The following is a 27,744-nucleotide window of genomic DNA, read 5'->3' as shown; positions in this document are numbered from 1 at the left end:
GGAACAGCTAAGCTTTCTCCATTTTAACTACTCCTGTCAGTCAGCTCATTTCTTAACTATCCAGAAAGGACACCTGGCTACTCTTCCGAAGCACGATGACAGCCAAGTCAGGCTCAAAGACCTATCCCCAAAATAGGGGAAAAACGAAAAGCAAGAGACCAGACAAGCAGAGGATGCACAGGTTAGTGAACGGGCTGTGAACAAGCAGAGTAAAGTCACCGAGATGGTGGCAACCATGGTATCTACTTGATGCAGCTTCATAAGCAAGTATCTATAGAAAAATGTTTAACACACTTCTAGAAATAAATCCACAACCCAGACTTGTCTTGGGTCCTAAGCTGAGATTCTTTACAGACAAAAGGTTTTGAGTAAGTAGGAGAAGGGGAGACAAAAGCTCCCCACTGAAACTTTAGGGAAGAAAATACTTCAGTTGCCACACATCCACCGATTAAAATAATACTAAAACCGAAGTGATCATCTTACTGCCAAAATACAAGTCTTTAAGCTTTTAGGGAAAATGTTTTCAACCTTGGATAATGAACATTTTTAGGATAAAACATTTCCCTAAAAATTTTTTTAAGGCAACACTTCAAGACAACAAATGAGATCAAAGAATAATTTAAGTTTCTATTATTATTATTAAAGTGCCATTATAGAGGCCTGTATCCATAAAAAAAAATTTTTGCACTTACTGCAAAAAATGGTAAATAGCTGTGGAAAAAAAGTATTTCCACAGTGTGACCAAGTTCTGGAACAATCAAATACATGTTTTCTAATCTCATTTATTAAAAAGGCATTGTTGAATGTTTAAGTACCTTAAGAGCGAAGTATTTTTCTACTCAGAATGAGAAGATATTAGTGAATAAAAATTCCAAGCAAATTAGAGACAGATTAACTTTCTTTCATGCAAAACAAAGTCGTGAAATTATTTTACAGCATAATATTTTTACATAACTAAGAAATTTAAAGCCTTAGAAAAAGAACTGGAAATTTCATAAAAGTTGTACACGTTTTAGAGCCACTGAATGCCCTCATTTCAAACCTATGAAACGAAGTAGTACAGAGGAAAGATTTTATTGAACCATGGAGAAAATTCCCCCCAAAATGACCTGACTCTTAAAGCAATGAGAACTAAACTAATTTGACATGGTTATTTTATCTCGTGAGATAATAAAGCAAAATTAAGGAGGATCAAATATGTTTACATTGCGTGCAATGACAACGAGATTAAGAAAATCTTTTATTTCTAATATTCCTGTACTTCAGTTTCTTCATACATAAAATGGGGATATACAGCGCCTGAAGTTGTAGAATGATTACATTCACTAATATGGCATTTGACCCACCAGTCATAAGTGTTCAAATAGCTATTTCTCTCCCAAAACTATTTAATATTTATATGTACATATTCAGTGGTACAATGAGCTCAAAACAGAGCTAAATTACTAATCAAGGTTAGTAAAGCTACATTTGCAATAACTTTTCTATTAAAACATATTTTTCTATCATTAATAAATTGGAAATTGTAATCTCTAATACCCAATATGCAATACAAGAGCCTTACTCATAAAAGCTTTCTAAAGTAATTCCTTGGTAGTTGGTACATGGATAGGGTCTAATGTTGGAACAAACTTTACATAAAGTCCCTGAGAAACATTCCATGGGCCCAAAAGAGCTGAAAAATCTCAACAGAAGGAAGTGAGATTATTTCATTTAATAAAGGATAAGACACTGAAGGGGCTTGATAATAGCTCTCTAAATATATGAAGGGGAGCCATGTGAAAGAGGGCAACACCAAATCAAAGGAGGTGTTTACAGCGGACCAACTTACGGAGTTAGAATGAAGAGGGCTGGATGTGTTCTGGCAGAGGCCAGATGGCCATCTGATAAGGACTGATTTCACTGAAGGGATTTGTACAATAGAGGGAGGCTACAGCTCAATAAATTCTTGGTCAAAGGCAGCGAGGGGTGTCAACTCATTTATGCTAAACAGATCCTACGTTAACTTAAAATTATGGAATTATTGAATTTTAATCCTGTTTTCTTTTTAATGTTATAGAGGTTTAGCAGCTCAAATGGGTCATTAATTATATGGCTCATAAGAGTATTTCAATTTGTTCATTCATTTACTCTTTCGACACACACTGCATTTATTGAGAACCTGACTCTGTTCTAGGCCCTTAGGATTTAACAATGAGCAAAAACAGCCTGGAGTGAGGAGTGGAGAGAGACATTATCAAAGAATTGCGCAAATAAATGGAAAACTGCAAACGATAACTACTATGAAGGAGAAGTCCACGGGCTGAGAGCTCATAATCAGAGGTTATAACCAGGACAGGAAAGTTTTGATGAGGAAGTAATGTTTGTAGAAGTGAAAGACAAGAAGCTAGCCTAAGGGAAGGGATGGAAGAACAGAGGGAACGGAATGTGCAAAGTCCCCAAGGAAGGTGGGGAGCATGGCAAGAATGAAGTATTCAAAGGCCTGCATTTACTCCCTTACTCATTTAGTCCTTCGACACATAATCAATGCCAGACACTGTTCTTGGTACTGGGGACACAAAGCGACCAAACAGGTAAGAACTCTAGCCTCATGGAGCCACATATCAATAAGGAGGAAAAGATTACAAATAATGTGTTATACAATAAACGGTCTAGAAAACAATTAAGAAAAAAAGGATAAGTAGGGGAGGAGTTGATCATTTTATATAGGGGGGACAGGGAGGACCCCTCCAGTAAGGTGACATTTGGTAACATAAGGTAACACAGAGACCTGAAAGAAGCAAAGGAACTAGCTATTAGACATCTAGGTAGAAACGTTCAGGAGCTAGGTGGGTATTCACAAAGGAGAGGTCCAGGTTGGTGATACAACAGTAAGTAGTCATGTGCATATAAATGGTATTAAGTCTGAGAATAAACATGTACACCAGCACAGAAGAAAGGAACGAGGTCTGTGGGCTGACCGTAGGGCATTCTCCCAACATACAGTGATCAGAGATGAGCAGTAACCAAGAGAAGAGACCAAGAAGGAGCAACCAGTAACGTAAAAGGAGAACCAAAAGAGAAGCCAAGTGAAACAAGGAGGGTGTTAAGTGGCTGGGCCAAATGCTACTGAAAAGTTAAGATGAGGACTGAGATCTGACAACTGGACTTGGTAACATGGAGATAAACGAAGAGAGCAGTTTCAATGGAGCAGTGGAGAACAAAAATCAGACAGGAGTGGGTTCAGAGAAAACAGCAGAAGAGAAGTTAGAGACAAAGTATAGATAATTCTTTCCAGTTCTGCTGCAAAGAGGAACAGAAAAATGGGATTATAGCCAGAATGGAATGTAGGGTCAAGAGTTGGCAGTATTTTTTTTTTTAAGAAGAAATAAATAATACCATATTTGTATGTCCATTAGAATGATCTGCAGACAAAAAATTGATAATGCAGAAAAGAGATGGGACAACTGATAAAGTAACATTCTTGATTAAATGAGAGGGGATGGCATCTGGAGAATGTGTAGAAGGGTGGGCCTTGGATAAGTGAATAGACGGTTCATCCATAGTTACAGGAAGGAAGGCAGAGTAACACAGATTAGAGGCAGGCACACTGGTAGCTCTGGTGGAGGAAGCATATGGAAGTATTCTTCTGAGAAGTATCTGGACTGAAGAAATCAAGACAAGATACAAAGCAAAAACAGACTAAAGATTAGGAGGTAGGGAACCTACATGGAATTTCTGTCTTGATTCTAAGAGCAAAAGGAAGACCTTCAACTGTGGTCTAAAAGAAAACAAAAGGCACAAGTTGGAAAATAAAAAAATTGGAGGGCAAGAGTGGTGAGACTATACCAGCTTGGACTATTACATAAGTCTAAACAAGTGATAACTATAACTTAGACAAGGGTGATGGAATGCAGGAATAGTAAACGTAGAGGTAAAAATGATACGCCCTGATGATGAACTAGACACATATATCAAAAATCACACTAGATGTCTACCTTGTCTTATATGCTAAATAGTAATGCTATTCACCATGGTAAACAATACTGAAAGACTCTTTTCTACAAATGGTACTGGGACAACTAGACAGCCACACAAAAAAGAATAAAGCTGGACCCCCTCCCTCACACCATATACAAAAATAAACTCAAAATGGATCGAAGATCTAAATATAAGAGCTTAAACTACAAACTTAAAAGAAAACACAGCTTAAATCTTCTTCATCATGGTTTCCTAGGACACGACATCAAAAGTACAAGAAACAAAAGGAAAAAAAGTTGATCAACAAAATTAAAAACTTTTGTGCTCTAAACAACACGATAAAGAAAGTAAAAAAGACAACCCACAGAATGGGAAAGAATATTTGCAAGTCATTTATCTGATAAGGGGCTTGTATCTACCATATATAAATTCTTACAATTCAACAATGAAGGACAGATAACCCAATTAAAAAACGAGTAAACGATCTGAATACATATTTCTACAAAGATATACAAATGACCAATAAACACGAGAAGATCCTCAACATCATTAGTCATGAGGAAAATATACACCAAAACCACAATGAGATACTACTTCATACCCACTAATGGCTAAAACTAACAAGACAGATAACGAGCATTAGAGAGAATGCAGAGAAATCAGAACTCTCATACACTACTGGTGGAACTGTTCAAAGGTGTAGCCACCACGGAACAGTTTGGCAGCTATTATATATTATTATTACGCTGTTATGCAAATATTTAATCTATTCTGGTTAAAAAGAGAATGTTTTCAGCTTAAAAACAATCTTAGAATGATTTAGTAATACTTTGAGAATTATACAAGTAAGATCACATTAAGTTTAGTTGAAGGTAACCATCTTAACCATCTGAAGATAAACCATCTTAAGAGATGTAATGTCTTTCACATGTTGTTATAGGAGCCCACTGTCTATGGTCCCGTGTTTTAAACACTGGGTATTATTTACTTATTTCCTATATGGCCTTAAAAATACCCTTAATTTCCTCAATAGTTCCTTTACATTTGTGTCAAATAACAGCATTTATTATATCCACACCTTGGATTATTTAACTCATGCAATCAATAAGCATTTACTAAATAACAGACCACACACACAACCACACAGTCCATAGTCTATACCCTGTGGAGACAAATAATTCAGCTTGGAGAGGCAAGTCACACCAAAACACACACAGAGAGCTGTCATAAGGCAGTCAAATTACTGCAACGGCAAGTCAGTCTTGAAAATTCAGAGGAGGGAAAGACTGTTAGAGCCCTCAGTATTCTGGGAAAACTTCCTTAAGCTAAGCCATGAAGGATGTGTGGCAGAGAACGGCTAAGACATGCCAAGGAAGTGTTCTAAACAAGAGATGAACATTAGTAAAAGCCACAGCAATGGAAACCTAATTTGTATGTGACTAGGCCGATCTAGCTAGAATGAAATAACTGTTTTATTATGCACCTCTACCTCTATGAAATGACCCAGATTCACCTAGACAAGAAAAGCAAAGGGTTTTTAATTGGATGCATTTAAAAGCTGCAGAAACTTTCAGATCTTTAGGATGTATATAAATAATTCAGTCAAATACAGGTCCTATATGCATCAGGCCCCATCACAGACCAAGTGAACCCAAATTTGCATTTTATCAAGATTGCCAGCTAATTCACTCATTATTTTTTCTGTTTTTTTTGTTTTGTTTTTGTTTTTTTGTTGTGTTGGGTTTTTTTTTTTGGTGAAGAAGATTGGCCCTAAGCTAACACCTGCTGCCAATTTTCCTCCTTTAGCGTAAGGAAGATTGTCCCTGAGCTAATATCTGCATCAGTTCTCCTCCATTGTTTGTACACGGGACACTGCCACAGCATGGCCTGATGAGCAGTGTGGAGGTCCACACCCAGGACCCGAACACACGTATCCTGGGCCACCGAAGTAGAGCACAGAAACCCAACAACTACATCACTGGGCCAGCCCCTCACTCATATTTTTGAGTCTAAGCACTGTTATACATCAGTTTCCAATTCTTATACAAATTATGATTACACGGGGGTTGCTATGGACTGAACTGTGTCTCCCTCAAAATTCACATATTGAAGTCCTAACATCCAGTGTAATGGTATTTAAACATAGGGCCTTTGGGAGGTAATTCAGGTCATGATGGTGGAGACCTCATAACGGGATCAGTGCCCTTATAAGAGATACCAGAAAGATCTTGCATGTACTCTTGTTCGAGCACACTCCTCTCTCTCTCTTCACCAAGTGAGGACACAGCAAAAAAGACAGCTATCTACAAGCCAAGAAGAGGGCCCTCACCAGGAACTGAACTGGCCAGCACCTTAATCCTGGACTCCTCAGTTTCTAGAACTGTGAGAAATAAATATCTCTTGTTTAAGCTCCCCAGTCTATGATATTCTGTTACAGCAGCCACAGCAGACTAAGACAAGTGTGTTCTTTTTTTGTTTTAATTCAAGCATCTAGGAACCATCCCTAGAGAGTGTGAATCATTAGGTGTGGGGTGGAGCCAAACTTTTTTTTTCTTTTTTGCTTTTTTTTTTGCTGAGGAAGATTCACCCTGAACTAACATCCACTGCCAATCCTCCCCTTTTTTTGCTCGAGGAAGATTAGCCCTGTATCAATGCCAGTCTTTCACTATTTTGTATGTGGGCTGCTGCCACAGATGGCTCACAAGTGGTGTAGGTCCATGCCCAGGATCCAAATCGGCAAACCTGGGCCACCAAAGCAGAGTGTGCTGAACTTAACCACTATGCCATGGGGCTGGCCCCCAAAACATTTATTTTTAAAAACTGCCAAGAGTGGGTCTAACGTGCAACCAAAGTTAATCATCACTGGCCTAGAGGATGGGGCTGAAAGGTATGGTTAGATCAAATGCAAACACTAGCATATTTTACTTTTAAAAGGTAAATACGTTCTAAAATGAGCTACCACCATAGGTTTACAAACTATCCCTGGGGAAAAATTAGTTTTACAAATTCTGTCACTTCATTCAGCATATGGACACAAATCTAAATTTAAAAAGCAAGTCAGCAAAGGTAGCCCAAATTACCCAACAGAAGTCAAGCCATGGGGAAAAACTAAAAATATTTCATCTCTGCAAAGTTCAGGAATATTAAATAAGAGTTATTAAAAGTTTTCAGGTTAACTCTTGACAATAAAAGTCTTCCAAGTTTCACTTGCAAGCAATCAGAAAGACATCTAATGCCCAAGAAAATCAAATGTGCTAGGTATTAAACTTGAAAGAATCAGGCATCTCTCCACAGCTGTTGAACAGCTATAGCACAGGAAAGCAGGGTTATCCTAGGAACTCTAAGGGTCAAACCATACAATGCCATTATATAAAGGTTAAGAAGGCATATATAGGCAGAAGAAAAACAACAGTGACACAGCAGTTCCAACAAGACAATACTGATGACAGCAGTTCTAAATCAAGAACTGCAGGTTCACAGTGATTTACAGAAATCAAGCAGACCTGCTCAATTTTAGCAACTACTTGTTGATTAAAGCCAAAAGTGAATGCCCCTAAATAATTCCACTTACATGGTTGTGATTACTGACACAGAGAAGCTTATAGACATAAAACACTCTCCACATGGCAGGTAGAATTGGCACTTTTGGTACCTATCTGCAAGCCATATGCACAGAAAGGATCATTAGAGGAAGCAGTGATTTTGGTCCCAAAGATGAGCAAATGACTCCAAGTTTCTTTAATTGATCTTCTGGTTGAGAACAAGGCAGCCAGCATTGTTCCATAATGCTGCATGAGTCCACTTCTAGCGACACTATACTATGCTCACCTGGGTGCGATAACAGTATAGTGCAGTACATATCAAACCAAACATCCCCTTCAGAGCTGGGAAGAGAGAAGAAGGTCCCAGGCCCTACTCCAACTTCAAATACAACAGCTTTGCTTTCATGTATTTTATGTTTTGGTTTCAACAACAACAACAAAAAGCTAGCACTTAAAGAGTTTTACAGCTTTAAAAGAGGGCGGCGCAGGGACTGAAACATTCTGGGGTAGCTCCCAGGAAGTGCATCTCTAGCAAGTTCTCAGGGGATGTTGATGCTGCCGGTCTAGGGACCACACTTTGAGAACCACTGCTCCAGTCAAGGTCAGACTTAACCAGATCCCAAATTACAATCCCAATTCTATGTCTTGCCATCTTCATGACCCAGAACAAGTTACTTAACTTCTCTTTTTCCTCAGTGGAAAATTGAAACACCCGTTTTGATTTCAACAAGAACTAAAAGAAACACCATTTATAAAGAGTGTGTGGCACCGTGCCTAGTGTATGGTAGGTACTCAAATACTGGCTTCCTTTCCCTAACGTAACACTAATGGAGTAACATTTAGGCATTTGCCCCTCACTCCCTACTATAGATCTTCACAAGGGTATGACCTGGTTCTTGTCATCTTGGTACTCTCTGCAAAGTTCTTAACAAAAACCAGTATCAAAAGTACTATTAGAAAAAAAAATACCAAGATTTTCTGTCGTAATGAACAATTATGTAGCAACAGACTGGTGTCGTAATAGGGAGATACACCATACCTATGCCTTTTAAATGATCTTTCACTGAAAGTAGAAAAAAGAACTCCTGAAACTGAGCAAAAATATAAACCAACCAATTAAAAAATGGTCCAAGAACTAGATTAGACGTTTCTCCATTTGCATATCTACAAATGGACAATGAGCACATGAAAATATGTTCAAAATCATTAGGCATAAAGGAAATGCAAATCAAAACTAGTATAATGAGATACTACTTCACATATACTAGTGTGGCCAGAATTTTTTTTAAAAAATAAAAGTTAAAAAAAAAGGGAAAATAGCAAGTGCTGGTGAAGATGTAGAGAAATTCAAACTCTTGTACAGGCATACCTCAGAGAGATTGCAGTGTCAGTTCTAGACCACTGCAATAAAGTGAGTATCACAATAAAGTGAGTTATGCAAATTTTTTGGCTTCCCAGGGCTTATAAAAGTTTTTACACTATACTGCAGTCCATTAAGGGTGTAATAGCATTATGTCTAAAAAACAATGTATATACCTTAATTAAAAAATACTTCATCACCAGGGGCCAGCCTGGTGGCACAGTGGTTAAGTTCACACATTCCACTTCAGCAGTCCGGGGTTCGCCGGTTCGGATCCCGGGTGTGGACCTATGCACTGCTTGTCAAGCCATGCTGTGGCAGGCGTCCCACATATAAAATAGAGGAAGATGGGCATGGATGTCAGGGCCAGACTTCCTCAGCAAAAAGAGGAGGATTGGCAGCAGATGTTAGCTCAGGGCTAATCTCCCTCAAAAAAAAAAAAATTCATCACTAAAAAATGCTAAGCATCATCTGAGCCTTCAGTGAGTCGTAATCTTTTTGCTGTTGGAGGGTCTTACATCGATGTTGATGGCTGCTGACTGATCAGGATTGTGGTTGCTGAAGGTTGGGGTGGCTCTGGCAACTTCTTAAAATAAGACTACAATGAAGTGTGCCACATTGATTAAACGATTTCCCCATAGCATGTGATGCTGTATGACAGCATTTTACCCACAGTAGAACTTCTTTCAAAATTGGAGGCAATCCTCTCAAACCCTGCTGCTGCTTTAGCAACTGAGTTTATGTGATATTCTAAATCCTTTGACATCATTTCAACAATCTTCACATCATCTTCACCAGGAGTAGATTCTATCTCAAGAAACCACTTTCTTTGCTCATCCATGAGAAGCAACTCCCCATCCGTTAAAGTTTTATCATCAGATTGCAGCAGTTCAGTCATACCTTCAGGCTCAACTTGTAATTCTAGTTCTCTTGCTATTTCCACCACATCTGCAGTTACTTCCTCCACCGAAGTCTTGAACCCCTCAAAGTCATCCATGAGGGTTGGAATCAACTTCTCCCAAATTCCTGCTAATGCTGCTATTTTGACCTCTTCCCATGAATCAGAAATGTTCTTAATGGCATCTAGAATAGTAAGTCCTTTCCAGATTTTCAATTTATTTTGCCCAGATCCATCAGAGGAATCACTACCTACAGCAGCTATAGCATTACAAAATGTATTTCTTAAATTATAGGACTTGAAATTCAAAATTACTCTTGCAGAATGGATGCTGTGTTAGCAGGCATGAAAACAATATTAATCTCGTACATCTCCATCAGAGCTCTTAGGTAACCAGGTGCATTGTCAATGAGCAGTAATATTTTGAAAGGAATCTTTTTTTCCAAGCAGTAAGTCTCAACAGTGGGCTTAAAAGATTCAGCAACCCATGTGGCAAACAGATGTGCTGTCTTCCAGGCTTTGTTCTTCCATTTATGCAACACAGGCAGAGTAGATTTAGCATAATTCTTTTTTCTTTTTTTTTTTTCCCCAAAGCCCTAGCACATAGCTGCATATCCTAGTTTTAGGTCATTCTAGTTCTTCTATGTGGTATGCTTCCACAGCATGGCTTGATGAGTGGTGTGTGGGGTCTGTGCCCAGGATCCAAACCAGAGAACTCCAGGCTGCCAAGGTGCAGCATGTGAACTTAACCATTCAGCCACAGGGCCAGTCCTCAATTTTAGCATAATACTTAAGGACCCTAAGATTTCTGGAATGGTAAATGAGCACTGGCTTCATCTTAAAATCACCAGCTGCATTAGTTCCTAACAAGAGCGTCAGTTTGTCTTTTGAAGCTCTGAAGCCAGGCACTGACTTCTCCTCTCTAGCTATGAAAGTCCTAGATGGCATCTTCTTCCTGAATAAGGATATTTCATCTACATTGACAATCTGTTGTTTAGTGTAGCTACCTTCATTAATCGTCTTAGCTAGATCCTCTAGAGAACTTGCTGCAGCTTCTACATCAGCACTTGCTGCTTTGCTTTGTACTTTTATGTTATGTTATGGCTTCTTTCCTTAAACATCATGAACCAGTCTCCACTAGCTTCAAATTTTTCTTCTGTAGCTTCCTCACCACTCTCAGCTGTCACAGAACTGAAGAGAGTTAAGGCTTTGCTCTGGATTAGGTTTTCACTTTAGAAAATATCGTGGCTGGTTTTATTTTCTATCCAGACCACTAAAACTTTCCCATATCCGCAATAAGGCTGTTTCACTTTTTTATGATTTGTGTGTTCACCAGAGTAGCACTTTTAATTTCCTGCAAGAACTTTTCCTTTGCATTCACAGCTTGGCTAACTGTTTGGTACAAGAGGCCTAGTCTTGGCCTAGAGAGACCTGGACATGCCTTCCTCACTAAGCTTAATCACGTCTAGCTTTTGATTTAAAGTGAGTGACATGAGAATCTTTCTTCCACTTGAACACTTAGACACCACTGTAGGGTTATTAATTGGCCTAATTTCAGTTTTGCTGTGTCTCAGAGAACAGGCAGGCCCAAGGAGAGGGAGAGAGACAGGGAAATGGCTAACCAGTAGAGCAGTCAGAACATACACAACATTTATCGATTAAGTTTGTTGTCTTACATGGGCACACTTCATGGTACCCCAACACAATTACAATAGTAACATTAAAAATCACAGATCACAGGGGCCAGCCTGGTGGCATAGTGATTAAGTTCATGCACTCCACTTTGGTGGCCTGGGGTTAGCAGGTTCAGATCCCTGGCGCTGACCTACACTCTGTTCAAGCCATGCTGTGGCAGTGTCCCACATACAAAATAGAAAGGATTAGCACAGATGTTAGCTCAGGGCCACTCTTACTCAAGCAAAAAAGAGGAAGATTGGCTACAAATGTTAGCTCAGGGTCAATCTTCCTCACAAAAAAATAAATAAATAAAATCACTGATCACAGATCACCATAACAAATATAATTAATGAAAAAGTTTGAAATATTGCAAGAACTACCAAAATGTGACACAGAGACACAAAGCGAACAAAGGCTATCACTGATAGACTTGCTCGAAACAGTGTTGCCACAAACCTTCAATTTGTAAAAAACGCAATATTTGCGAAGCACAATAAAGTGAAGTAGACCTGTATATTGTCGGTGGGAATGCAAAACAGTGCAGTCACTGCGGAAGACAATTTAGCGGTTCCTCAAAAAGCTAAACATAGAATAATCAAATGAGTCAGCAATTGTATTCCTAAGTATATACCCAATATAATTAAAAACAGAAACTCAGATATTTGTATGCCAATGTTCACTGCAGTAATATTCACAACAATCAAAAGGTGGAAACAACCCAAGTGTCTATCCACAGATAAATGGATAAAGAAAATGTGGTTATACAAATAGATTATCATTCAGCCATAAAAAGAAATGAAGTTCTGATACAAACACAACATGGATGATCCTTGAAAGCATGCTAAGTGAAATAAGCCAGAAACAAAAGAATACTGTATGATTCCACATTAGACAAAATATCTAGAATAGGCAAATTCATAGAGGCAGAAAATAGATTAGTGGCAACGAAGGGCTAGGAGTAAGGGGAAAATGGGAAGTTATTGCTTAATGGGTACAGAGTTTCTGTTTAGGGTGATAAAGTTTTGGAAATAGAAAGTGGTGATGGTTGCAAAATATTGTGAATGTAATTAATGCCACTGAATTGTACACTTAAAAATGGTTAAAATGGCAAATTTTATATGTATTTTACCACAATAAAAAAATGTTTCACCTCTCCCCAAAAATTCCAATGAGATTACCACTCCTTCCAATCTAAAGAACTGGGTTATGACATTTACAAATTAACCAAATGAATCTAGTTTATTACTCTAGCATACATTATTACAAATATTTCATAATCAGGGTCATCACTACGCAAGCAACAGGGAACACTGGTAGGTTCAATCAACTCCCTGTGGAGGAAATCTGTAATGCAGAATCCACACGCATGGTCACTATGACATCCTCAAATATCTAAAAGCCTGAAGGTGAGCATTTGTTCTTCATGTACTCCTAGATCTGAGCAGAAACACAAAAGTGAAGGTTGTTCTCCAAAATGAAAGCATAATCTGGAACAGTGGTTTCTATCAAAGTCCTGGCACCTCCTCCTCTAGCTCTATTCCTTCCAATTTAGTATTTTAAATCCATCCCCTCAATCTCAGCTTTTTTCGCCCCACATTTTACCAACTTTCTCCTTCTCCCAAAGTAGACATTTTCATTTCCCATGCCTATCTGCTAATTCATGCTTACCAGAATGCTAAGTACTTCCTAAAAATAAAAAACATAAAAATAGTAAAGAATATAACAGCTACAGTCCCACCAACCTTTCTTTCTACGTATCTAGTTCATTATACATTCAATAATGTTTAACATGATGACAACCAGACTTTTTTTTCGGAGCCACTTAGTCAATGTTTAACTCTGGTATTAATGTTGTCAGCCCTTCGCCACCCTTCTGGCAATTCCTCTATCCCACCAGACAGAATTCTTCTTGGTTCTTTCCCCCTTTCTTTGGCAAATATAGTTCATTTCTTATCCCATTATGACCTGCAGGGGTACAGAATGGGATCACTGACCCTTTTGAAGTACCTATATTCACCATATTACCTCCAACGTGAAAAAAAAATCCAATGTACCCACTTCTTCAGAAAACAAAGTCCTTTTTAAAGTACTTTATAAGATAAATTTGTACTTTCTCCTGCAACAATGCAATAAAAAGATCAATCATATACATTCTCTGTCAAATTTCATCCATCTGATCCCAAGTTTTAGTATATTTTTTTTAAATGTCCAAGTGAAATAAAAGTAGAAGTGTTTTATTTTAATTTTCAGCACACAGTACTTTTTAAGCAAGATTCAGATATAGACTCTGGAATTCATTTCCAACTGTTGTCTGCTGAATACAATTGTAAACCATCTGTAATCCAATTGAGACTAAAGTCTTACATAAAATGAACAAACCAACCCAAAGGATCTCATATTTTTAATATGCTATCTAAAAAATCAGCCCTTTTACTCAGTCGTTAGGTTTATTCTTTGTAGAATCCAATACTCAATACTTTGCTTCTGCTAATCAATGACCTTAGTGCTTCCAAGGACACAATCTGGGAAATGAATTCCTGATCAGTACACAGTGAAAAAAGCCATGTTCAGAAAAACCAAGCCCCCAACATGAATAATAAGGGCAGGCAAGAAAACACCACTTCCGTATGCGGACAACAAAAAGATAAAGAGAAGTGGGGGGTCAGGTTATACAAAAAGCTAAGACATCAGGGATTCAGACAGTCTCCCACTTCGTTAGTCAGGTAACTTGAATTCTGCCTGCAGCTGGTCCCCTTCCAAGCCAAAAGAAACTGGTACTGCAGTAACACACAATGATTTTGAGAACCAAAGAAAAGTAATAATAAAATATAAATCTAAGCTTTGATTAACTCTATTGAACAATCACATTCTAAGCCCAACCCCTGGAGAAATCATAGTTCCTACTTCATGTTAAAACACTCAAACCCCAGGAGTGCCCCTAAAAAGAATGTTACCTAACAGGAGACCATAAGCATCCTATTAGCTGTAAATACTTAAATAGTCTGTAACTTGACACAAATATGTTTGCTTTACATGTCCTAATAATCCTGTCCCTTCATATAAAAGGATGACTTACCCTTTATTAGTAATAAGGAACTGATTTATTTAGTGATAACTGAATTTGAACTGACTCAGCTTTAGAGATGGCTAGCTAAACAAGAAATCTAAAACCACACCACTGTAAGTTGTCTATGTGGGAAAAGAAGTCTACCACATAGTCCCACTGCCTGAAATGCCTGCAGCACATCGTTACAGACGAGAAGGACCAGGTCCAGCTTGTACGCCCCATACCCTAATAAGCTTTCAGGCCTCATTCCTTCTATGAGTCTTTTTGTGACATCTCCCTGCAACTCTGAACTAATAACTCATCCCCTAATATCCCACTTAGTTATAACAGCTCTTCCAAACAGGTCTGTTTCCTGCTGCTACACTGTAAATTCAATGGCTACAAAAACTGTGGGTCATATAAACCAGCGTTGGCTATGCCTGGCACACATCTGGTTCTCAAAACTGTTAAAAGGATAAATGGGTAAGTGAACAGACTTCTTCCTTAACCATTTCAACTAATACTATGTCCCTAACCAAAAACTGCACATTCCAATAATTAAGAAGTAATTAGGGGCCGGCCCCATGGCCGAGTGGTTAAGTTTGCGCGCTCCACTACGGCAGCCTGGGGTTTCGCCGGTTTGGATCCCAGGCACGGACGTGGCACCACTCATCAGGCCACGGTGAAGTGGCGTCCCACATAGCACAACCAGAGGCACTCAGAACTAGAATATACAACTATGTACTGGGGATCTTGAGGAGAAGAAAAAAGGGAAAAAAAAAAAGATTGGCAACAGATGTTAGCTCAGGTGCCAATCTTTATAAAAAAATTTTTAAAAATTAAAAAAAATAAATTAAGTAAATAAATAAGTAATTAACCCCAACAAGTTCATACTTAAACCTTTTCTTTCCTGATCTATGGTGGGGGGGGGGGGGGAGCGACCAGGGACCTTCTGTCATCCAAAGTAACTAATGAGTCAGAGGAAGATTCAGTGATCCAATGGCTTTCACTTAAATGCTAATGCTCCATTTGCTCTGCATTACAAATAACTGCAGAATACCTGAATGGTTCTTATGCTTGTTTATGAATAAGTGGGCTTCCTCCTATTGAAATACATGTTCCTATGCTAAAAACAAGCCCTGGAGAAGAGAGGTGAATGGTAAAAGGACAATCAAAAGTCTCCTAGTCAAGCAAGTTACTCATTCCTCAGCATCTACTTGCATAGCATGTAATTTATATCACTTCATCAGTAACTCACATGCACATTTTTAATTTCTTGCTTCAATCTCCAATCCTTTTCTTGTACAATCAGACACCAAAAAATGATACTACCAAGCCCAAGTGGCCAAAAGTAATGTGGCACGAATCAGTAATTCGAATAAATTTTTAGTTGGAAACCATATAACTTTAGCCCTAAACTGTAAAGACCGAAAGTTGCTAACTATGAAACTTTCAGAGGCCACTTTCATTTAAAAAGATGGGTTCTTTGTCCTTAAAGGATCTGCAAGAAATATGTTTTTACTTTGAAGCTTTGAGTTTTAAAACAAAAAGCCTAGAACTCCTGATTCAGCATAAGAGTAGTTTCTGTTATCACATAACATAAAGGTAGTTGGGGAAGGTGTAACAGGAAAAGGACTAGTAGTAGTAAGAGGAAGAGATTCACACTTTTCACCTGTTAAGTGACAGCAGTGACGCTTGAGTGCTTTACTTCTATTACTTCATTCAATCCTCTGAAAACTCTGTGAAAGGGCATTATCATCTTTCCTATTTTATAGATGAGGAAATTGAAGGTTGAAAAAGTTAAGTAATTTGCCCAAGGTTAAAAAAACAAATTAGTTAAGTAATACAGCCAGGAACTGAATCAATGTCTAACTCTAAATCCCTCTTTCTCAACAGTTACACTGTAAGTTAATCACATAATCCACAAATTTCAAAGTAAATCAAGTTTAGGAGACTAATTTTACTATGATGAGATGATTTAAAAATCAAAGAACAGAGCCAGCCCTGATGGCCTAGTGGTTAAAGTTCAACATTCTCATTGCTGTAGTGGCCCAGGTCCATTTCCCAGTCATGGAACCACACCACCCGTCTGTCAGTTGCCATGCTGTGGTGGTAGCTCACATAGAAAACCTAGAAGGGGACTTACAACTAGGATATACAACCATGCACTGGGATTTTGTGGAGCAAAAAAAAGGAGAGAAAGATTGGCAACAGATGTTAGCTCAGGGCAAATCTTTCCCTGCAAAAAAACAAAAAAGAAAAGAAATAAAAATCTAAGAGCAGGTATTCTGGGAAAATGATGGCGTAGGAAACATCAGGAATCTGTCTCCCTAGAAAACAACTGCACTGGCAGAATCTCTGATGTAACTATGTTGGATCTCTGGAGCCTATGGAAGGCTTGCAACTTCCAGGAGAAGGCTCAGACAGTGAATTGCAATTAATTTTAGTCAATTTCAGCTCTTAGCACAACAGCAGCTACCCATCCCACACCCTTACACACACACACATATACACATCCCTCTCCTGACAACTCATGTGACCCCCTCACAGCAGACAGCTGTGCACACATTCCTGGATCAGCTTACACACAGCTTATGAGAACCAAGGTGGGCAAAAAGCACCCTGTCCTCCAAATATGTGTGATCTCTGCTATGATCACTGATTGCAGCTTCTCATCACAGAGATGCATACAACAGGCAGGTAGCCATTGTTGTTGCACCTCCCCACACTGTTGCAAACCCCTCCCCTCTCCAGCTGAAGTAACTTCCAGGGGAATTAAAGGGCCAGCAACCATTTTCCCTCTATTCATTTTTCTCTTTTCCCCTTTTGAGAGCCAGACATTAAAGATTGGATATTTAAAGGTGACCACATGGGGGCCCAGCCTGGTGGCACAGCAGTTAAGTTCGCACATTATGCTTAAGTGGACCAGGGTTCACCGGTTTGGATCCTGGGTGCAGACCTACGCACCGCTTGTCAAGCCATGCTGTGGCAGGACTTCCACATATAAAGTAGAGGAAGTTGGGCACAGATGTTGGCTCAGGGCCAGTGTTGCTCAGCAAAAAAAAGAAGAGGATTGGTGGCAGATGTTAGCTCAGAGCTAAGCATCCTCAAAAAAAAAGAAAAAATGACCACATCTAGGGGGGAATTACAAACTCACTGCACATGCCCTGGAAAACGCATGGGCTCAGAAAAGATCTGAGATCTTAATTTTACATCTCACGCTGATCTTCAGCACAGAAATAGCCTATAACAGTTAAAAAAAAAATACCAGCAAACCCTGAGGAAGAGGAAGAATCTGATTTCCAGAATTACTACATTACTATATTTCAAATGTCCAGTTTTCAACAAAAAAATCACAAAGCATATAAAGAAATAGGAACATATGGCTCATTAAAGGAAAAAAAATAAACCAACGGAAACTGTCCTTAAAAAAGACCTGATGGTAGATCTACTAGACAGACTTAAAACAACGATTTTAAAGATGCTCAAAGAACTAAAGGAAGATGTGGAGAAAGTCAAGAAAGCAATGTATGAACAAAATGGACATATTGATAAGATACAGAACCTAAAAAAGAAACCAAAAAGAAATTCTGGAACTGAAAAGTGTAATAACTGAAATTAAAAATTCATTAGGGGATTCAAAAGCTGATGTGAGCCGCAGACTTGAAGATATGACAACGGGACTGTAGAATCTGAGAAAGAAAAAGATGGAAGAAAAGTGAACAGAGCATAAGGGACCTGTGAGACACCATCAAGAAGACCAACATATGTATTATGGGAGTCCCAGAAGGAGAAGAGAGAAAGGGGCACAGAGAATATCTGAAGAAATAATGGCCAAAAACTTTCCAAATTTGATGAAACACATTAAGATAAATATCCAAGAAGCTCAATGAATTCCAAGTAGGATGAACTCAAAGAGACCTACACCAAGGCACATTTTAATCAAGAGCCAAAGAGAGATTCTTGAAAGCAGCAAGAGAGAAGCAATCCATCACATACAAGAGTTCATCAATAAGGTAATCAGGAGATTTCTCATCAGAAACTTTAGAGGCCAGAAGGCAGTGGGCCAATATATTTAAAGTGCTAAAAGAAAAAAATTAACCAAGAATCCTACATTTGGCAAAACTGTCCTTCAAAAGTGAGGAAGAAATTAAGATACTCTCAGATAAACAGAAGTTGAGGAAGTTCATTACCACCACACCTGCCCTGTGAGAAATGCTTAAGAGAATTCTGCAGATTGACATAAAATGACACTAAACAGTAGCTGAAGTCTTATGAAGAAACAAAGATCTCAGTTAAGGTAAATACATAGGCAACTATAAAAACTAGCACTATTGTAACTTTGGTCTGTAATTCCATTTTTTATTTTCTACATAATTTAAGAGACTAAACCAATTTTTTTAAAAAGCAATTATCAGTCTAAAAGCTAGTATTGTAACTTTGGTTTGTAACTCCACATTTTCTTTCCTACATGATTTAAGAGACTAATGTGTTTTTTTGAATTATGTTTTTGGACACACAATGTATAAAAATGTAATTTTGGGACATCAGAAACTGAAAGATATGAGGGTAGAGATGTAAAGGAGCAGAATTTGTGTATGTTATTGAAGTTAAACTAGTCTAAATCCAAATTGGAGTTTTATAACTAGGATGTTAAATGCAATCCTCATGATAACCACAAAGAAAATAGCAACAGAATATACACGAAAGGCAATGAAATAGGAACTTAAACATCTCACTACAGCCCCGTGACCAAGTGGTTAAGTTCGCATGTTCCACTTCAGTGGCCCAGGGTTTCACTGGTTCAGATCCTGGGGTGTGGACATGGCACTGCTCATCAAGCCATGCTGAGGCAGTGTCCCACGCAGCACAACCAGAAGGAGCTACAACTAGAATATAGAACTATGTACTGGGAGGCTTTGAGGAGAAGAAGAAGAAACAAAAAAAGGAAAAATGGCAGCAGATGTTAGCTCAGGTGCCAATCTTTAAATAAAAAATTCACTACAAAAAAATCAACTGAACACAAAAGAAGGCAGTAACGCATAAAATAAGGGACAAAAAGCTATACTGAATATAGAAAATAAATGGCAAAATAACAGAAGCCCCTTCTTACCAGTTAGCTTTAAGAAGAAAGGAAATTCTGAAGTATGCTACAGTATGGATGAACTTTGAGGACATTATGCTAAGTGAAATAGCCAGTCACATGTATATTGTATGATTGCGCTTACATGAAGTACCTAGAATAGGCAAATTCACAGAAACAGAAAGCAGATTAGAGGTTACCAGAGGCTGGAAAGATGGAGGAATGGAGAGTTAGTGTTTAATGGGTACTAAGTTTCAGTTTGAGGTAATGAAAATATTTTGGAAATAATGGTGATGATTGCAGAACACTGTGAATGTACTTAATGACAGTGAACTGTACACTTAAAAATGTTTAAAATAGCAAATTTTGTTAAATATTTTTAAATGTTTTAAAAATTAATAATGCAATACATCATAAATCACTGAATTCTATACTTTAAACAGGTGAACTAGATGGTATCTGAATTTATAACTCACTAAAACTGTTTAAAAAAAATACATAAGAACAAAGCTTCTTTTTAACCAAAAGTAACCTTGATGCAAAGAAGTTTCTCACCCTCTTCCCTCTACACATACATCCAAACAAATACTAGATACAGCAGATGGTTTTTGAAAATTGTGAAAAGGGGAAAACAATGACCACTTAAAACTAATGTCTGTCTAGGGGCTGACCCCATGGCTGAGAGGTTAAGTTCGCGTGCTCCGCTTCAGTGGCCCAGGCTTTCGCTGGTTCGAGTCCTGGGCGCGGACATGGCACCGCTCATCAGGCCATGTTGAGGAGGCATCCCACATGCCACAACTAGAAGGACCCATAACTAAAAATAGACAACTATGTACCAGGGGGCTTGGGGAGAAAAAGGAAAAATAAAATCTTTAAAAAACAAAAAACAACTGTCTGTCTAAAAAATTCTCACAAAGTTAGAATACTAAGACTGTACAGTCTTCTGATGCCAGCAAAACATTTTATAAATTCTGTCACATGACTAAAATGAAAATACATAAGATAAACTGGGTAGATTTCTGGCTAGCTGAGGCAACAGTATTAATAACTCAGTACCATTAGGTGCACCACTAGGCTCTCTCCTGTTTAATATTTTATCAACAACTCAGACAAATATCTAAATAGCATGCTTATCCAAGACGACACCTCAAAGGTGAAGAGGGGCAGCCATCTTGCCTCATAATTCAAATGAGCTTATCAGCTGAATCAACAAATAGAGGCAATATACTACCACTTTCACATTTACAAAAGCACATATACTTACCAGAGATAAACGTAAAAACAAAAACTCAAAAACCAACAACTAAGGTACCGGATACTAAGGCTCTAGAGTAACAGTTCAGATAAACACATGTGTAAGTTGACCTTTTAAAGAGCTGTGAAATTCTCAGTGTAACCCTACTGCAAAAAAGGTAAACATCATCTTAAACTGCATTATGAGTACAGCTTTTAGACCAAGAGAGTAACGGGCCTAGAGTACTGTATGATCCAACCACACCTTGAGGATTCTATATTCAGTTTAGGGCATCATCAGGGCCTGTTTCAAAGTGTGGCATATTACGGTGACATTTTGGAAATGATGTCTTAAGAAGGCTGATGGAATAAGTTAGCAATATTTGGCCTACAGAAGAGAATTATGAAGGGCAATGCATGACCATTATTTGGATCTCAATAAAAGTTTCTAAACAAAGGATATGAGAGGCATCTTCAATTATTTTAAGGACTGCTATATGAAACATGACATTCTACCAAGATTAAGGACAGAACTAGCATCGACAGACAAAAGTACAGAGTTTGCAATCACCAAAAACTTTCTAGGAGAGAATGCTGGTGATTTTCATATGCAGTGAGAAGTTGGTTCCTTCAACGTGAAGATTCTAGGAATGGTTCGGCAAAGTGCAGGGAGGTATCACCGCCTCCTTATTGCTGGTGGTAATAAGGTTTGTGAGAATGAATTAGTAACTTCTGTTAAGGAACATAACTGTGAAATAGTTACCTTCCACACTGAACTGTAAGTTCGAGAACATGGACCCAAAGAACAGCAGCACAATCAGGCTCCGATGTAGACTAGCACTTAAATATTCCTCATTCAAGAAATTAAAAACTAGCCTAATCACAAATCATGTTCACAATCACAATCATAAATCATATTTTTTTCCCAATACTTGGGAATAAAACAGAAGGTTCTAAATGTTACTAAACATTTGTATCCAAAAGCTAAATCTAATCCATTTTCAGTAGAGCAATACAAATCACAAAAAAATGCATTTACCTCTGGAGATCAACAGGGATAACACACAAAATAATGAACTTGAAAGAAAATACAAACCTCTTATTCCTAAAGAGTAGTATAATTTTTTAATTATACTAAGTCATTTTTAATGATTTTTTAAAATAAAAACCTGCTCATTGTCTTTAGAGCATCAAGTAATAAGAGAGGGTTTAATGTAATAAGCCCATCTCTCCGGTGCTACTGCCCAGAAGTGACCTCTGTTAACTGTTTCTGTGTATACTGCCAGCCATTTTCTATGCAGGTACATTACAAGGATTTTGTTTTTTGTTTTTTTTTATTGTTGTTGCTGAGGAAGATTTGCTCTGAGCTAACATCTGTTGCTAATCTTCCATTTTTTTTTCACTTGAGGAAGATTAGCCCTGAGTTAACATCTGTGCCAATCTTCCTCTATTTTGTATGTGGGACGCTGCCACACCACAGCTGACAAGTGGTGTATGTTGCGCACAGGATCTGAAGCTGCGAATTTGGGCCACCAAAGCAGAGGATGCTAAACTTAACCACTACGCCACGGAGCTGGCCCTGTTTTTTGTTTTTTAAATTACAAATAGAACCACATAACTACCACTTGCTTTTTTTACTCAATATATCTTGTACTTCTTTCTATTTCACCAAACATACTGATCTGCCTCATTTTTTTTATGGCTCACAGAGCATTTCATTATATAGTAGTAACCCAGTTTAGTCCTCTTGATGACAGACATTTGGGTTATTCCTGTCTTTTGCTATTAGAAATGCTGCTGTAGTGAACATCCTTGTACAAATCTCTTTGTATGCTTGCGCAAGTACAGGCACAAGATACATTCCTGTATGTGGAACTGTTGGGTGTTTGTATTTTTTATTCTCACGGCTATTGTTAAATTGCTCTCCAAAAGGATTGTGTCAAATGAGCTCCCAACAACAGTCAGAAGCTTCTATTTTCCCTATAATCTAACCATGACTACGCATCACCACATTTTTTAAATCTTTGCCTGTTTGATGAGTGGAAAATAGTTATTTTAATTCACATCGCTTCATTACTGAGGTAGAGCGCCTTTTCACATATCTTTTGGTCATTTACAACCTTTTCTGTGAAACACTTGTATATGTCCTTTAGCCGTTTTCCAAGTTATTGGCTATTTCTCATAGATTTAAAGAGCCTTCTGTAGGAAAGTAGCCTTTTGTCATTTGTTTCAAGTGTTTTTATCACTGGTTTGCAGTTTGTCTACTGACTTTTTTTCTATTCCCTTCTAAAATTTTATATGATTAAGCATTTCAATTGTTTCCATTATGGTTTTGGGGTTTCATCTCATGCTTAGTTTTTTAAAAAGCCTTCCTCATTCCAGCCTTACGCTTATTTCCTAAAAGTGAGCTAACTGTCCCTATACCATTTATTGAATAACACATCTTTTCCTCCACTAAGTTATTCTCTGGGGAGGAGGACAAAGAGGACAAAATATGACTAAGTCAAACTTTTAAAGCCATTTTGTACAGTTACCTATAACAAAATGACACCCAAATGCTCAAAAAGATCTTCTTATGTTTGTACCTATGAAAGAATATAACATCCTGAAAATAAAGGACAATTCAATGCAATGTCTATGAAAATTCCAACTGCCTTTTTTTACAGAAATGGACAAGCTAATTCTAAAATTCATATGGAAATGAAAGGGACTCAGAATAGACAAAACAATCTTGAAAATAAAACAAAGTTGCTGGACTCATACTCCCCAGTTTCAAAACTTAGTACAAAAGTTACAGTAATCCAAACAACGTGGTACTAGCATCAGGACAGACATATAGATTAATGCAACAGAATTGAGAGTCTAGAAATAAACCTACATATCTATGGTCAATTGACTTTTAATAAGGGTACCAGGACAAATAAATGGAGAAGGAATAGTCTTCAACAAATGGTGTTGGGATAACTGGATATTCCATGCAGAAGAATGAAGTTGGACCCTCACCTCACACCACATACAAAAATTAACTCAAAATGGATAAAATGTGAAAGCTAAACTATAAAATTCTTAGAAGAAAACATAGATCCTTGTCACATTGAATCAGGTAATGGTTTCTTAAATGTAACATTTAAAGCACAAAAAACAAAAGAAAGAATAAATAAACTGGACTTCAGCAAAATTTTAAAAGTTTGTGCTACAAAAGACACCATCGTGAATGTGAAAAGATAACCTACAGAATGGGAGAAATATTTGCAAATCATGTCTGATAAAGGTCTTATAAATGCTGCAGTAAAAACCCTTGCACAAATCTCTTTGTATGCTTGTGCAAGTAGAGGTATAGGACACATTCCTATCCAGTATCCAGAATATAAAGAATCTTAGAACTCAACAATAAAAAAGCAAATAACAAAATTACAAAAGGGGTAAAGGATTTGAATAAACATTTCTCCAAAGATATGCAAATAGTCAATAAGCAAATGAAAAATACTTGATATCATTAGTCATTAGGGAAATCCACACCAAAACCATATGATATCATTTCATACCCCCAGGACAGCAATTAAAAAAAAAAAAGAGAATAAGCGTTGGAGAGGATGTAGAGAAATTAACTGGAACCCTCACACATTGCTGGTGGGAATGAAAAATTGTGCAACCTGTGGAGGTTCCATAATAAATCAAACACAGAATTACCATATAACCCAGCTCTTCCACTCCTAAGTATATACCCAAAAGAACCAAAAATATATATTCACACAAAAACCTGTACATAAATGTTCACAGTAGTATTATTCATAATAGCCAAAGGGTAGAAACAATTCAAATGTCTATCAACTGATGAATGGATAAACAAAATGTGGTATATCCATACAATGGACTATTATTCAACCAAAAAAAGAATGAAATGATACATGTTATAACATGGCTGAATGGTGAAAACATGCTAAAGTGAAAGAAGTCAAACACAAAAGGTCACATATTGTATGACTTCATTTACATAAACTATTCAGAAGAAGTAAATCCACAGAGACAAAGAGTGGATTAACAGTTGACAAGGGCTGGGGAAAGGGGAAAACAGGAAGTGAATGTGAATGGATCAGGAGTTTCTTATAGGGCTGATGGAAATGTTCTGGAATTAGATCAATGCACAACCTTGTGAATATACTAAATACCACCAACTGTGCACTTTAAGGTGGCAAATTGCGTGGTATGTGAATTATATTTCAAAAAAACAGTAAATGACAGAATCTGTAGAATAAATTAACTCATGATTTACTCCAGTAATAAGAGAACTAGTACTCACTCTGTAGGTGACTTTGGGTCTAAAACTATGCATCCAGAACAAAGAAAATTTAGTTGGGGGATTGATTTCAAGTATTTATAGTTATGGGACCACAGATGGAATAAATTCCCAAGTGTAGAAGATGTAGAAACAAGACCTGTAACTAAGCAACCAAGAGAGCAAGCCCAAGAGAATGATCATCATAGCATAGCTCCTTTGAAGTGAACTGCTATCAGCCAAAGCAATTACAGCTATACCTAACTTTAAGCAAATCCACTTCTTTTAAGAAGAGATCTTCATTACAGATAAATGTAGAAGGGACATGGTCACCATTTACTTCAAAGGATTTAAGACAGGGCCCAGCCCGGTGGCATAGTGGTTAAGTTCACTGTGCTCTGCTTCAGCAGCCCAGGGTTCCCAGGCCCGGATACTAGGCGCAGACCTACACACCGCTCATCAAGCCATGCTGTGGTAGCATCCCACATACAAAATAGAAGAAGGCTGGCATGTTAGCTCAGCAACAATCTTCCTCAAGCAAAACGAGGAAGACTGACAACAGATGGTAGTTCAGGGCTAATCTTCCTCACCCCAAAAAAAAGATTTAAGATATTAAAATCAAACAGGATGTGAGAAAAACATAAAATAGAATACAAACAGTAAATAAATGAACCTAACCTTAATACAAATGAATAAGAGAACAGGCCAGAAGTAGGTAGGGAAGAAAAGAACTAACCTAACCTTGGAAAATAGATTTTGACTATGTACTGTAAAGCTAAAGATAAATATTATACTCTAGTTTAAAAATGGGTTTCTCACAGAGGACTAGGATAGCAACTCAAACTACTTTTGTGTGTGTGTACTAGGATTGAAAAATAAGTAAAGATATTGTGGATGAGAACCAGGTTTCTCACCTTTGGAGAAGGAAGTAACAAGGAAAGGGAAAAGGCTAGGAAAAAAAGAAAAAGACTAGAATGAAGCCTGAGGTATGGGATTGGAACTGGCAGTATAAGTACGAATTCATGATTTTTAATTTATATTTATATAGATGGATAAGGAAATAAAAATATATGTGTATGTATATTCTATACATAAATTTGCTAGCTCTATCTACTGAAAGGAGCTAGAAATACTGACACCCCAATAGTACTGAGCACACCTGGCATTCAGATCTTGGCTTCTAGATACCATTCTCTGGAGAATTGGTTGATTACATAGCTGGTGCACAGGAAAAATATGAGATGCACCTGAAGCATCTTGTGGTACCAGAAAGTATATTAGTACTCACAAAAGGATGGGGGCATTGTAGAAAGGACACAGGAGTAAATTTGAAAGTGCTCTCAATGCCAAACCTAGAACAATCTGAGTAACAAAGTATTAGATTTTAGTGGCCAGCCCTGTGACCAAGTCGTGAAGTCCACATGCTCTGCTTTGGCGGCCCAGGGTTTCATGGGTTCGGATCCTAGGTGCAGACCTGGTACCCTTCGTCAGGCCATGCTGAGGCAGTGTCCTGGTACCCTTCGTCAGGCCATGCTGAGGCAGTGTCCCACAAAGCAAAGCAAGAAGCACCTACAACTAGAATATAGAATTATGTACTGGGGGGCTTTGGGGAGAAGAAGAAAAAAGACAAGAAGATTGGCAACAGATGTTAGCGCAGGTGCCAATCCTTAAAAAAAAATTAAAAAAGAAAAAATAATAAAAAATTTTAAAAGTATTAGATTTTAACCATAAGTAAAATAAATATCCACAAATCCATATAAATAATCGGACAATTAATAAATGGAAGAAAAGAGACAGTTCTTCCTTAGCAGTAGAATTCCAATTAATGAGCATAGAAGGAATGAGGGAAACAGAAAATCATCATTAAGCAAATACCACAGTAGTGACTGCTGCCAGCAACAACCACTGACAGATACAAAAGTTGACCCATGAAAAGTATGATGAGATGCAGGATGTTTGCAGTTTCAAAATACTTCCCCACAAGAGGAAAGTATTAATTACAAAGAAATCATTACATTACAAAGGAAAAACTACATTTATTATTAATTACAAAGGATAAGCCAGTAACTTTATAAGCACAGAAACCTGGTAGACACCTCCCTAATCCATGATCACAGTTAATATGACCAGTCATAAGACAGACTAATCATGAGTAAACATCAGACAAATCCAATTGAGGGACATTCTAAAAAAGAATGACTGACCAGTACTGTTCAAAAAGTGTCAAGATCATGAAAGATGAAAAAAAGACTGGGGAACTTAACAGATGGGAAGAGACTAAGAAGATGTGGTAACTAAATGCAAGATAGAATCCTGAATTGGATTCTGGACCAGTAAAAGAATAGTTTATAAATGTGAATTTCTTGGTTCTGATCATTATACTATTGTTATATAAGGTGTTAACATTAGAGGAAAGTGGGGGAAGGGTATACGGGAACTCTTTATAATAATTTTGCACTTTTGATGTAAGTCTAAAATTTTTTGATTAAAAAGTTTAAAAGATTTTAGAGAAAAAGATTTTAAAAGATTCAGAGGTTTGTTTTTAAAACCTTTTTAAGTCTTTTTAAAAGATTTTAGAGGTTTTTCTAAACCTCTGAAAGTAAAGCAAATCTTTGTTCCATAATTGGAAGTTAAACTAAACAACAATTAGACAACACCACCTGAAACTT

The 27,744-nt window shown here is 37.6% G+C and overlaps 1 protein-coding gene across 1 annotated transcript in view; it reads right to left on the bottom strand.

Moving 5' to 3' along the window:
* The window catches only part of ATP2C1 (ATPase secretory pathway Ca2+ transporting 1), a 132,210-nt gene that overhangs the window by 71,637 nt on the left and 32,829 nt on the right, over nucleotides 1-27,744 (bottom strand). The gene's annotated exons all lie outside the window — the stretch shown is intronic.

Source organism: Equus quagga, chromosome 1 (assembly GCF_021613505.1).
Source record: "Equus quagga isolate Etosha38 chromosome 1, UCLA_HA_Equagga_1.0, whole genome shotgun sequence".
NCBI lineage: Eukaryota > Metazoa > Chordata > Mammalia > Perissodactyla > Equidae > Equus > Equus quagga.
Note: the sequence above shows the minus strand (reverse complement) of the source record. Positions and strands in the feature narration are given on the sequence as shown.